At 47.3% G+C, this 13,107-nt stretch overlaps 1 non-coding gene and 1 pseudogene across 2 annotated transcripts; one reads left to right on the forward strand and one right to left on the reverse strand.

The window, feature by feature from the left end:
- Nucleotides 1-262: 262 nt before the first annotated feature.
- LOC147823821 (protein Jumonji pseudogene) lies at nt 263-6,244 on the reverse strand (annotated as a pseudogene). The gene is made up of 3 exons (XR_015443177.1): nt 6,101-6,244; nt 5,351-5,499; nt 263-4,563 (listed from the first exon to the last, which is right to left on the reverse strand). The product of XR_015443177.1 is annotated as a protein Jumonji pseudogene (transcript).
- A 206-nt stretch (nt 6,245-6,450) lies between these two features.
- LOC147823822 (U6 spliceosomal RNA) lies at nt 6,451-6,557 on the forward strand. The gene has a single exon (XR_015443342.1). It is a non-coding gene; the product is annotated as a U6 spliceosomal RNA (small nuclear RNA).
- The last annotated feature ends 6,550 nt before the right edge of the window (nt 6,558-13,107 follow it).

Here is a 13,107-nt window from a genome sequence, read left to right on the forward strand (position 1 = left end):
GGGCAATACAAAGTAATACAGCTTCCTAAGGGTTTTTAAAACAGTGAATATACGGCAGTTTCAAAAATCTGACTGCAGTGTCTAGGTATTCTAAGTACAAAAAAAAGTTCCATCAGTTTAATGCTAAAACAAAATTAGTTCTCTAAAACCAGAAGAAAATCTTCTTTAGAGCTAGTGCAAAGACAGCTTGTATCCTACAGCAAGTACTCCAAACTAGAATATAATAATTACAAATGTATCTATATAAATCGACCATGGGGTTGGCGTCTTCATGATGAGCTCGAAGCCCCTTTGGAGGAACCAGAGGCTGACAGCCGGGATGGCAGCACGTCCACAGTTGGTCTCTTTCGGGGGCTTCGTTTTGGTGTGGGTTTACTGAAACAGTTCTCAATGCTGCCGTTCTTGCCAGATACTTTGCCACAGATCTGATTGACGAGACTGATGATCTGCTCCTCGTCGTAGCGGTACATGAGCTCCAGCCCACGGCAGGACTTCTGCTTCTCCACACGGCGCAGGGCACACTCCAGGCAGAACACGACATTCCCGTTCTCCTGCACCACCATGGACAGGTAGCACAGGTGCTGGCAGATCTGACACCGCCTCTCCGACGTCTCCAGCCGCCGCCACTTTCGAGGCTTTTTTTTCCCATCTGCGGCCGCACTGCTGCCGTCGTGGCTGCCTGCCGTATCGCGCGGACAAGTGGAGGCCAGCCTCGAACAGCTGCCTGTGCTGCCGCAGCTCCGTAACCCTGTGCTCATCCAGAAGGGCGGAGACGGTGCTGAGACGGGCCCGTTCTCCTTCTTCGCCTCTGCCTGTGCGATCTGGTAGAGCAGCTTCTCCATGAAGAACGGCTTGGCTATGTGGCGGTGCTTCATTTCCTTGGCGGTCTCAAAGCCCATACTTGTCCACTGGGTGGTAACAAAGTGCACAGTTTCTGAGTCGCTGTAGCCACGGCACACTTTGAACACGAAGGACCCCAGAAAGCAGACGACGAACTGACCACTCTGCTGCACGGTCTGGTGCACCTTGATCCCCTCTTTGCACAGCACCTCTGGGGAGATCATGACGTTGCTCTCCAGCATCTGCAGCCCTGGGGTGCCATGGGCCTATAGCAGGGTGTGGACCACGTCCTCCAGCTTGTTTTCCTCCTCAGCAGGAATGCAATACCAAATGCAGTCAGCACCAGTGTGTAAGTAGTCAATGTACGGAAGGTGATTTTGGTCTCGAGACCAGCCTGAGGTAGAAAGGACCATGCCAATATTCAGCCAGGGAATAGTCACTCCAGGCACAGCACCGAGGTGTCGCAGGATGGACCCTGTGTTATTGGGGAGGATGGTGAGGTTCCATCGGTGCCTTGAAAAGGGCTCCGATTTTCCCACCGGGAATCCGCTGCCGTGGGTGTTGGTGTCCACCTTGCCGCAGTGCACTGCCACGTGGCAGTCCTTCTCCTCCACCAACCTCCAGTACTCTTGCTCGATTTCAGCTGGTGCAGGCTCCTTGCTGAAGCACATATTCATGATATTTCTTGCTGTGCGATAGAAAGTTGTTAGAGAAACAGACCTTCCCCTGTAGATGCACTTGTGGAAGTCGAGGACACCTTTGTCCTCCTCCTCCTCCTTGACAACCTCCTTTTCCTGAGGGAAGAGCCGCCGCCGGCCGGTCTTGAGCGGGGCCTGGCCCACCTCCTTGAGCTTGCTGCGGAAGCCGTTGCGGGGCGCCACACCGTGGATGAGCCCGTTCTTGGGCTCGAAGCGTGGCAGCGGGTGGAACTTGTGGTGGTCGTTCTCCGTGTGGCCCTCCAGCGGCCCCTTGCGCTTCTCCAGGATCTCCTTCTCCATCAGCACCTCCTTCTCCAGCCGCCGGTGCTCCTCCGGGGACAGGGAGTCATGGGAGAGCAAGTACTGGCAGTAGGCCTCTTGCAGCTTGGCCAGCCGGTCCTGGGCAGTTTTGGGGATGCGCAGCATGTCCGCTAGTTTGTTCCACTTTTTGAGGTCAGTCACTTGCTGCATGCCACCCATCTCGTTAATCAGCCGGAAAAAGCAGGCCAGGTCGAGCTCACAGCCTCCGATGAGCGGGAGCTCGTCCATGGTGATGCCCTGAGATCTAAGGTGCTTCTTGATGCAGGCCAGCCGCTGCACGTTGGGGCCCCAGCGCCGGCCCAGCTTGTGGATCTGCTGAATCTGCGTGACGAACCGCATCTCGTCGCTGAGCTTGCACTCGGGCCGCCAGTCCGGAGGGGGGATCACCCTGCACATCCCGTACTTCTCCACCTGAGCGCGGACCGACTTGATGTAGATAAGCGGGTCGTGGAGCTCCTTGGCGGAGGGCCTGAGGACAGGGATCTCGTCCATCGCCTCCCGCCCGGACCTGCCGCCCCCCTTCTCTGGCCTGCCCGGCTAGGCGGCGGGTCCTGCGGCTTGTTGTGCAAGGGCTCGGGTTGCGAGGTAGAACGATTTCCACAGGGGGCGCTGTCCGGCTTGCCATGTGCTTGTCTGTCTGGCGTGCTCTTGCCGGCCGGCCGGCCGTGGCCCGCTTTGGCCGGTTCCTGTCCCAACTCCTCTCGGGCACTTCCTTGTTCACCTGTCCGTTCAGCAGGGGCTTCTCTGCTGAGGCTGCCGCCGCCGCCGCCGTTTTGCTGGGTGCTTCGGCAGGCCCCGCGGCCCCCTTCATCTTCTTGGGGGGCGACTGCAGCTTCTCCCCCTGGTGTGCCTCTTCCAGTCTCCGCTTGGAATTCCGCAGCCCCTCGCTCAGCTGCCGCCCCCCCACCTCCTTAGTGCATGACTGGGTTCAACCTGCCGCTGACCTTGAGGCCGCTGGCTGCAGGCCCGGTGGACTTGGACGGCCCCCCGAGGGATAGCACCTGTTTGCGGGTTTTTGCATTGCTACTTTCAGTTTTCCCTGAGATTGTGTGGTTGACAGCTGAACTGGGCTTGTGGTGATTGGGTTTGCTTTCCTTGACCAGTTCTCTCTTGGCTTTGGTGTATGTAACAGTCCCCTTGGTCACCGTGGCAGTGTACTTCACAGTTTTGGACGGTGAAGGTCTGACTTCGCGCATCTTTTTGTCACTGGTTGCACCTGTACCCGGAGATGACATCCGTGTGACTCTGTTTACCCTAGAAACCTGCTTCCAGAAGTCCCGAGCCGACCGATGCACAGGGGGCGGGTGGTAGTTGGCAGCGAGCCCCTTGGCCGAGGAGACAGAGGAGGGGGCTGCCGAGGGCTGGGTGGCAGAGGCCTGCTCCCTCCGGCTATCAGCCCAGTGATCACTGTGCTTCTCCTTCGCAGGAGTGGCCTCTTTGCTTGTGTTTCTGAACAGGTTCTTTCTCCCGTGTTGACCTGCTGGAGCCACTGAAAACGTGCCCATTGCGAACATGCTTGTGGGTTTTTCCTTTCCCGGGGGTTGACTGGCATGAAGATGAAGCGTTGTTGGTGGCTGTTTTGACATCTTCTGTCTCATCCTCTTCCTCCTCCACATCCTCCTCGTCCTGAGAGCTTCCAAAATACACCATATTGTTGGGCAGCGCAGGAGAACCTCGAAGGCAGAGAAGGGTAAGGAAGTCTTCTGTTTTAGGCTTTCTTTTAGAGAGGTCAGAAATTTGAGTAGCTGGCAGGGGTAGGAAAGGCTCCACTATCTTCACTGGAGTTGTGCTGGGACTATTCGGCTGAGATTGAGCAAACTTCCTTTGTGCTTGCAGCCTGGGCCTTTTCCTCGACGGCCCTTCTTCAAAATCTGAAGAGCTAACATCGTTGCTAGTTGAGGACACCTGGGATGCATCGTCCTTCTCATTCTCTGACTGTTCTGACACTGGTCCTAATCCCTTAGACTGGTCATTACCAAGGAGCCCTTTTATTTATTTTTATTTGTTTTTTTGGTTGGGAAACCTGGGCAGCTCTCCAGACAGACTGCAGAAATCTCTTTCCGCTCGCTCCTCCCCCCGACTGACTCTTAAAGCCCCCATTCCAAGGGTCAGTGTCACTCTTCTGGGGTTAGGCATCTGCATGTTAGTGTTCTACCTTAGAATGAAGCATTCTCCACCTCTTTTTACTTCTCAGAGTCTTCCCCTGGTAAAGGCTTCTCTGGGAGGCCTGTTCTATGGGACATCCTCATTTGATTTTGTTTGTTTGAACAAAAGGATGTTCACAGAATGCTCAAGGAAATACTCTTATACCCTTTGCCTTGATTGGAGTTACAGAGATAGCAGAAGGAAAAGAATTATGCAGGAAGACCTTGTCTCTGACCTGCTGGTATCCTGAGTGCTTTGTACTCATGGGCACGTCTGCCATGTACACAGACGGTTCTGCTAGTCTGAGTGTCGATGGAATGCCGCAAGGAGAAGAATGGTACAGACTGAACAATGCCACAGTTGCAGTTTATTGGGACACAAGCTTTAGAAAGCAGTCACCCCACCATTGTAGATCCTCATCTTCTAGAGCTGCAATTCCAGGGATAGGGAGTAGCCAGGTGCAGGATTCATGGATTCCTGAGAAATCTTCCAGGGATGGTCACTAGACATGCTTGTCAAGGTCCTTTCCATGTTTCACATGCCTGCCAAAGTCACCCTTCTACAAGACAGATTTGACCATATCATTTCCTCTGCTGAGAAACTTCTAGCTGTGTAGCGCTCACACACTATGGCAGCAGCTCACTGATCTCTGAGCTCTGACCTGTGAAAGTGTTCCCCATAGACACTGCAACATCTACTCATTACTGTCCATTTCCCCTCTCCATTTCTCCCACCATCTGAACTTCCCTTTCTTGTCCGGCAGACTTTGGGCCTCCTTTAAGCTCTCCCTTAGATGTCCTCCACTCTAAAACAACTTCCCCACCTTCTCCAGCAAAGTAATGACCCCTCTATTTGCTTCCATAGAATTTAGTAGAAATGTGTGCAAATCACAGAACTGTAATACGCATCTCTTTCCTTGACTTGGTCATGTTTACCATTGTATCTCAACTCTAGCACCTGTCTGTGTGACATGGAAGTCACTCAAACAGAATGAGGTTCCTATTTCTTCCAGTTTTCCTACCAGGATTATCTATTTTCTTGGAAGAGTTAAGCCCTTGTTTGGGTAGGCGAAGGAGAATGTGAACTACTGGTCAATCACAAGCCTGTAAATGTAAGGCCGATCATGCTACTTGCTTCTCTTGAGCCCCTTGCAGCTGCCTTGGATAGGGGAGGGCTTTAGATAATGTAACTAGTTGTCCTGCTGCTATTTGGTTCTAGCTCCTTTTTCTCGAGGTTACTTAGACTTCTATTTGCAGTGGACAGTGCAACACCAGTCTGCCCCAGCAAAGTCCACTGGGCAGTTGTCAGTTTTCTCCTTGGACAGCTCTTGATAGGCTTATACTCACTTTGAAAACAGGAGCTGTGCAGACATGACCACATCCGTTGCTGCAGCACTTCTTTTCACGGGGACATGATTGATCTCCGGAGCAAGCTTCAACACAAATCCCAAATTGTCCTCTACGCACCTCAGGGCAGGCACCACGTTTTTGTTGTGCTGAAATACACAGCGGGATTTTTAAAAACCAAGACAGAGATGAGAACAGGTGCTGAATGTCTGAAGCCCTCGTGACTGCCGGGACTGCAGCTCTGGTTTCCTCCTTTGCGCCCCTGGACTCTTCACTCATTTCACTTGCTCCACTGTCAGTCTAACCCCCCATCATCACCATCCAGCCCTTAGGAGAATGTTCTCTCTGTGGTTCTCCAAAGCCTACAGAGTCTCAGTGGGAAAGACACCTGCACTGTCACTCTCCCTCTTTTGCACCTCAAGAGAAAACATTGTGAAATCTCTGATCACAGACAGACGGACAGGTCCTGGGTGTACCTTGTGTTCAGCCTGGAGTGACTGCTATGGGAATCCCACATCCAGGTCACGTCTCCTTACCAGAGGAGTAACTCTACCCTCTATCCCCGAATTCTGTCAGATGTACCTTACTCTGATAAGGATTGAAATGCAGGGTTCCACCCCTGTAAGTCAAAGGAAATGGGTCTGATGTAAGCAGTGGGTATATGCCCTGTGTCTTTGACATCTGTCCCCAAGACAAGGGCTGGGCTCTCTGAGCCTTCTCTGCTCTCTGGGACACCCTCAGCATACTCACTTGTGTGAACAGGTAGCCATGCGTAGGCCATGTCCATTCCCATGACAACAAAAGCCACCAGAACCAAGACTGTGCTTGTCTTCATTTTGGCCTCTGCTGTGTTGTGCGCTCAGAACAATTTATACCCTTAGTATTTCCGGAAAGAAGGGTGGGGCAGGAGCCAGTAGAGCAGGAAGAATATGAGAACAAGCTTCCCAGGGAATGTTCCCGGATTTCTTTATTCTATTTCCCAACTGGTTTGTCTCTTAGCACAGTTTTGTTTCTTGGCAGATGCAAATGCCAAAATGAAATGCTATGCAAAAACACCTTTCTGTGGTGATTATCCTTTACCCTCAAAGGATTAGAAACTTGTGCTTGCTTCAGCAGCACATATACTAAAAGTGGAATGATACAGAGAAGATTAGCATGGCCCCTGTGCAAGGATGACATGCAAATTCATGAAGCATTCCATATTTAAAAAAAAAAAAAAGGATTAGAAACTTTATGAGGTAAATTCCATAATTAAAATAACCCTGCCCAGCATTTACCAAACAGTCATTAGATAATGCATCAACACTGACCAAAACAACATGAGATTAAAAATAAAGCTTTCTCTCAGTGAAAAGGGGCTTTGTGTGAGGCCAAAGTAAATGACCTCGTCGGCCTACTCCTTTTGTGGTAGGATAGAAAAAATAAAAACTAGGTAGAAAAGAGCCAAGGAAATTGAGATTTTGAGACTGTAGTTTGAAGAGAAACTGTGGCTTCAAGATAAGCCTTTTTCACTTCCAGGAAACTCCCTCAAAAAAATTCCTAAATGTCCTTTTTCAATAAGCCTATAAATCAGGGCCCTTAACCTGTCCTTTTTACCTATGAATTATGCTTCCTCCATCCTCAGGAAGCAGCAATATTGGGGGGTAACAAATCTGAACCTCAAACACATGTAGATGACTTGCACTGTAACCTGACAGTGAGAATACACATCCCAGATCACCTGTCTTGAAGACACCCCTTCAGTGTACCCACTCTGGCTTGTAATGTCTCATTTCTCTGATCACCGCACTCTGTTCACTGAGTGCGTCCTAATTAACCCTTCTCACATCTCTTTTCACTGACGAATCCTGAAAATGGGAGTCCTTGAACCTGCAAACTTGTCTTAAAAAGGTGGAATAGGTTCCTTGTTTCAGGATTTGGGACCTCTCAGACCCAGCCCAGTGACACTTTGATGTAGAACTTCAGTTACAATGCAGATGTTCCTGGATGATTAACAAGAAACAGGATGCCTGGGAAAATGGATCTCTGAGCAATCCCACACACTGGAAATACTGGCTCCTGTGGTATGGCTTATTCCAAAGTGAAATTGGTGATCCCAGACTCTTAGTTCTTGGCCCTGGCACCACAGTTTCCTTCAACTGGGTTTTTGTCATTCAAGGGCATGTAAAGACTTCAAGGTTTGTCAATCTTAGCTAAAAGGTAACATTTTTACACTTCTTTCTATCTTATTCTGGTACAAAGCTAATTTATTGTTCAAGGTTACTTGGAAGTCTGTTATTCAGCCATCCCTACTTAAAATGTAACTTATATGAGTAAACTCTGACATAAAAATAAAGTACCAGGGGCCGGGGATTTGACTCAGTGGTTTCGCCGCCTGCTGTGCAAGCGCAAGGACCTGAGTTCGATCCCCGGTACCAAAAAAATAAATAAATAAATAAAGTACCAGGAACATTTTAATATTCAAGTGGCCACAAAACTTGTAATAAAAACTAGTAAGTACAAAAGAAGAGATATTAAGAAAGATATATGCATGCAGATCCTTATGATAGAAAAGAATAAAAAGAATTTTGGATGTTAAAATTTTGTCCTACCAGAATGACAACAAAAAGGGATGGGGGGTGGGGGGGGGAGAAAAAAGAAAGTACAAAAAGAGTAAAGATAAGAAGCAATTAAGGAGAGAAACTTTAAAAGGGAGAAGAGAACAATAGAGAAATAAAGGAAAAAAGATTAGAAACAAGGCTGAAGGACAGAGGAAGATTACTCAAGCCTCAGGAAACTGGTGAAGAAGACAGGAAGGAAGGAAAGAGAAAAACCCAACAAAGACAAGAACAAAGCAAAACAAACACCTAAAAACCATGTTCATACTTACTAGAAAAAAAACAAAAACAAGTATTTATAAAACCCCAACAACAACAAAAACCCAAAAGCAAAGAAAATAAAACAACAAATGTCTCTGTGATTTCAAGCCTGTAGTAATCTTCTAGGGTCTACAGTTTTGTGGCAGTGTCCAATTCAAGGCATGCCTCTGCTCTCTCTGGTAGACAGAGGAGGCAGGCAGAGGCCAGGTCTGTCCTGGGCAATCCCCAGCAAACCAGCAGTAAGATTAGGACAGGGTACCGGTTCTAGGATTTCAAATCCCTGGAAAGTCAGGCTGACCCCGGCCTCTGGGCATGGAGGTGAGGCCTGAGTAGCTTTAGCTGGGTGTCTTTTGCTAACCTGACCATGCCTCCCTGAGTGTGGGGGTTGTTCCTTACCCAGTCACTGGGGGAGTTTAACACTGGGAGCTCTGAGATGAAGCCAACCTGCTCTGAGTCCCAGGTTCAGTTGGCCACTCCTTAGAATGGTGTCCTACCAAGCACTCTGTTTATGAGACATGACAGACACTTGGACTGGAGTCACTCACCAGCTGTTGTAGCAAAACATCCACTGCTACGTTCCACTGGTGCGTTTCTCCCTGAAGGCCTCTGGAGTTGGCCTGACTTCACTGTGTCTCTGTAGATTCACTCTTCATTTCTCACAGGAGCCAGGAGCCAGGAGCCAGGAGCCAGGAGCCAGAGAAAAAGTGCAGATTGCCCTTTCCCTTTTTCTGCATTATGACCTGTCTCTTCAGTTTCTTTTCAGGCTCCGCTTTTCCTGTCAGATCCTTCCTGGGTCCCAGGGATCCACTTCTCTCCTTCTTTTCTTCCTTAAGTTATTATTTTCCATTGTCTAGATTCTGAGTCTTGGAGAAGCTGATTTGTTGCTGGTTACTGCTCTGCCACCTTCCTGGAAGAGGCCCTGGTGATTGGGCACTCCTTGCTTTTGTTGTTCCACTCTCTGTCACTTTCTGGAGGCTCTGGAGCCTCTTAATGAACTCATAAATGAGTGGTAGCAGCTATTCTTTCCTTCTAGGGAAGGGAATTGGAAGCTTTGGGAGGTAGGAAGGAGACCTACTTCTTGGTGGGATATCTTTGTATGCCTTTTGAATTTTATATGATGGTCATAGTCACTGTTACCCTACAGCTGGTGGGTTCTTTTTCCATCTCAGAAAGAATTACAAGATAGAGAGTCAAAAGGACTGAGCAAAAATAGAGCTAACGCAGAAAGAAGCATTTTTTGTACAGCAGAAGCAAAAAGCTCCCAGGCAAATGAACCTGGAAGGTGGCCCCAAATGGGTTGCCAAAGGGACTATTTCATCTCAGAGTTTTTATACACAAAAATGACTACATCTCAACCAAGTTGAGAGCAACCCATGGGGTTAAAATCAAGAAAGTTTGACCTAGATATGGGTTGTGGAAACTTGGGGTGTGTAGTAGGTGTGCTTTTGCAAGCACTCATAATTGTAGCTGTAAACAGCCAACGTAATGAGGCCTTTGTTTATTGAGCCTCCAGGTATCTTGGCCTTGATCACTGGCATGTCCTTCCCTGAATCTTTCTGACTTCCTCTTTGGGTTGGCCTCCTTGAGGTGCCCTAGCAGATGTTCCTTCTTTTTTGGACCCCATATACTGTATATATTTTATTATTGAACAATTTTATTACCTAAAAACCCATATTCTGTGTAATTTTATAACCTATAGTCCCACCAGTAGTGGGATTTCCAGTCATACTGCTGCATCTCTGGGTTCCCCTGGGCAGGTTGATATTGTACTTCTCAGCCAAGTCACATTTAGGGGTAAACTTAGGGGGACTTGGAGTTCTAAAATGGAATCTTCTTCCGCTTGTGGATTTTATATGTCAGGCCCTTGTTATTGGTTGATTTCTTGATAGCAGCCATTCTTTCTGGGGTGAGGTGGAATCTCAGTGTTGTTTTCATCGCATCTCTCGAATGACCAGTGATGTTGAACATTTTTCGTATGTTTATTTGTTGCTTTTATTTCTTTGTCTGAGAAATGTCTGTTCATTTCAGATACCCATTTTTGAATTGGGTCTTTATATTTGGGGGTCTGATTTTTTTGAGTTCTTTACATATTTTAGGTAGTAGACCTTTGTCTGAGGAACAGCTGGTAAAATTCTTTTTGCACATTGTAGGCTGTCTCTAAATTCTGTTGGTGGTTTCTCTTACAGTGCAGAAGCTTTTTAATAAGATGAGATCCCAGTTGTTGATTCTTTGTGCTAGTTCCTGTGCTACTAAGGATTTGACATAAAGTTTTTCCTATGCCAATGTCTTTGAGAGTTCTACTTAACTTATCTTCCAGCAAGTTTAGTGTTTATGTCTTAATATTTAGAGTTTAGGGCTGGGGATTTAGCTCAGTGGTTTCGCTGCCTGCTGCGCAAGTGCAAGGACCAGAGTTCGATCCCCGGTACCAAAAAAAAAAAAAATTTAGAGTTTAAACAGTAGTGGCAGTAGTTCCTCTCTAAATGTCTTGTACAATTCAGCAGAGAAGCCATCAGGACCTGAGCTTTTCTTGGTTGGTAAGTCTTTAATTACGTCTTCAATTTCACTGATTGATATTGGGTTGTTTAGAATTTTTGGGTCTTCTTCATTCAACTTTGGAAATTCATACGTGTCTAGGAATCTGTCCATTTCTTCTGTGTTTTCCATCTTATTGGCGTATAGGTTCTTGAAGTAGGTATTGATGATTCTCTGGATTTCTGCTGGGTCTGTTGTAATTTCACCCTTTTCATTCCTAATTGCATGGATTTGAGCCTTTTCTTTCCTTTTTCTGATAAGGTTGGCTAAGGGTTTGTCAATTTTGTTTATTCTTTCGAAGAGCCAACTCTTGGCTTCATTGATTTTTTGTATTGTTTTCTTAGTCTCCATTGCACTGGTTTCTGCCCTGATCTTTATAATTTCCTCCCTTGTATAAGCTTTGGGTTTGTCCTGCTCTTCTTCCTAGAAGCTTGAGGTTCAGCATCAGGTTGTTTAATTGGGCTTGCTCTGTTTTCCTAATATGAGTATTCACTGCTGTGAATTTCCCTCCTAAGACTGCTTTCATTGTGTCCCACAGATTCTGATATGTTGTATTGTCATTGTCATTTATTTGAAGGAACTGTCTGATTTCTTCTTTAATTTCCTCTGTGACCCATTGGTTATTCAGAAGTGTGTTGTTCAATTTCCTTGTGTTTATGAAGTTTTTGCAGTTTCTTTTGCTGTTGATCTCCAATTTCATTGCACTGTGGTCTGATAATATACAGGGGATAACTTCAATTCCTTTGTGCTTATTTAAACATGTTCTATGAGAGAGTATGTGGTCTATTTTGGAGAATGACCAGTGTGCAGCTGAAAAGAATGTGTATTCTGATTTTCTGGGGTGAAATACTCTGTAAACATCTGTTACGTTCATATGTTCAAGAGTTTGATTGAGTTCTAGTATTTCATTGGTTGTGTTTTGTCTAGTTGATCTATCTATTTGTGACAATGGGGTATTGGCTGGATACAGAGAATGTGGGTTGAGCAGGAATCATCATCTGTAACGTAGTTTCCAGTGAAATAAGTAATAGTGACTTCCTTCTTTGGAACTGGCTGACATACAGGAAGACACTCGGATGCCACAGCCACAGTGAAACCTCCCACTGACTGCCCTTGATCTTCTCTTTGTTTCAGCTCCCTTACTACCAGCGTTAGCAATCCCAGGGAGGGTGGACACAGAGCCCATGTTTTTAAAATTGTAACTCTACAGACTTTTAGGAAGGACAGAGTTCCTAAAATGTGGTCTTTTTTTGCTTCTGTCTAATGTCCTCCCTCATTCCCTGGTATCTGACATGAATGCTCTAACTCCCTTCCTGGTTTGGCTCCAGTTTAGCTCCACCATCCAGATTCCCCATTCTGCCCTGCAGCTCCACTGAGCAACTGCCTTTTCCTTCTGAGCCCACAATGTCACTCCTATAACTTTGCATCAGCTGGACCTCTACCTCCCATCCCATGCATGTGTTCAACTCATGTTTTCAACAGGATCCAACCAAAGTTCCATCCCTAACCCTAACCTAACCCAGGCCATTCTCTGCTCTGCTGACACTTGAGCCCGTACTCCACCTACTTACTGCTCAGCATCATGAAGTTCTCCATGGCTGCCCTCCCTGTCCTCCTCTGCACCATGGCTCTCTGCCTCGAGGCCTTCTGTGCACCAGGTGGGTTTGTGCTGTTTTTGCAGGTGTCCCTAATCCCTGGCCTGGGGAGACCACATCAGTCTTTTCTTGTGGCCTCAGAATGTCCAAGGCAAAAAAAAAAAAAAAAAGAATTTCGGAAGGACTACAAAACATCATGATCTGTCTGCTTCATCTTTACAATGGGATTTAGCTCTCCTAGTTCCATTTCTGAGAGTCATGGTGGTGGTGGTAGGGGGTACAGAGCAGCTACAGTCCCTTATACAGATAGAAAAACAAGGTCCTAAACAAATGAATTTGCTAGAGGCAGAATCAAAGTCTGGTTACTTCCTAGTGGTATCACCCTCTCAGTAGCTGGAGTTCTGTCCCTTGGTTGTCTCCAGAGAGATGGCCCAGACTTCTTTTGTACTGGGGTACGACTTCTTGAACCAGATAGAATTCCCTGAAGAGAGATGAGGCAAGAGAACTATCTGTCAAATCACACAGAGAAAGATAGAGCTCACAGGGAAGAGTTAGAGAGAAAGTAGAGGCAGCAATGAAGATAGAGATGGGTATTTCTGGGCAAAAATGCCCAAATGCCTACCAGTGACCTGGTCTTCCAGCCTCCACTCAGAGCAAGGCCATCCTGCTCATGCTGTGAAGCAGCAGCTTTTGGCTGGCCCTTCCTTCTAAATGATGACATGGCTCGCTCTGTCCCTTCCTCTACAGTTGGTGCTGACACGCCGACAGACTG

The sequence above is a fragment of the Heterocephalus glaber genome, unplaced genomic scaffold, assembly GCF_053883595.1.
Source record: "Heterocephalus glaber isolate CG9 unplaced genomic scaffold, H.glaber_assembly_v1.0 deba00001564, whole genome shotgun sequence".
Lineage (NCBI taxonomy): Eukaryota > Metazoa > Chordata > Mammalia > Rodentia > Bathyergidae > Heterocephalus > Heterocephalus glaber.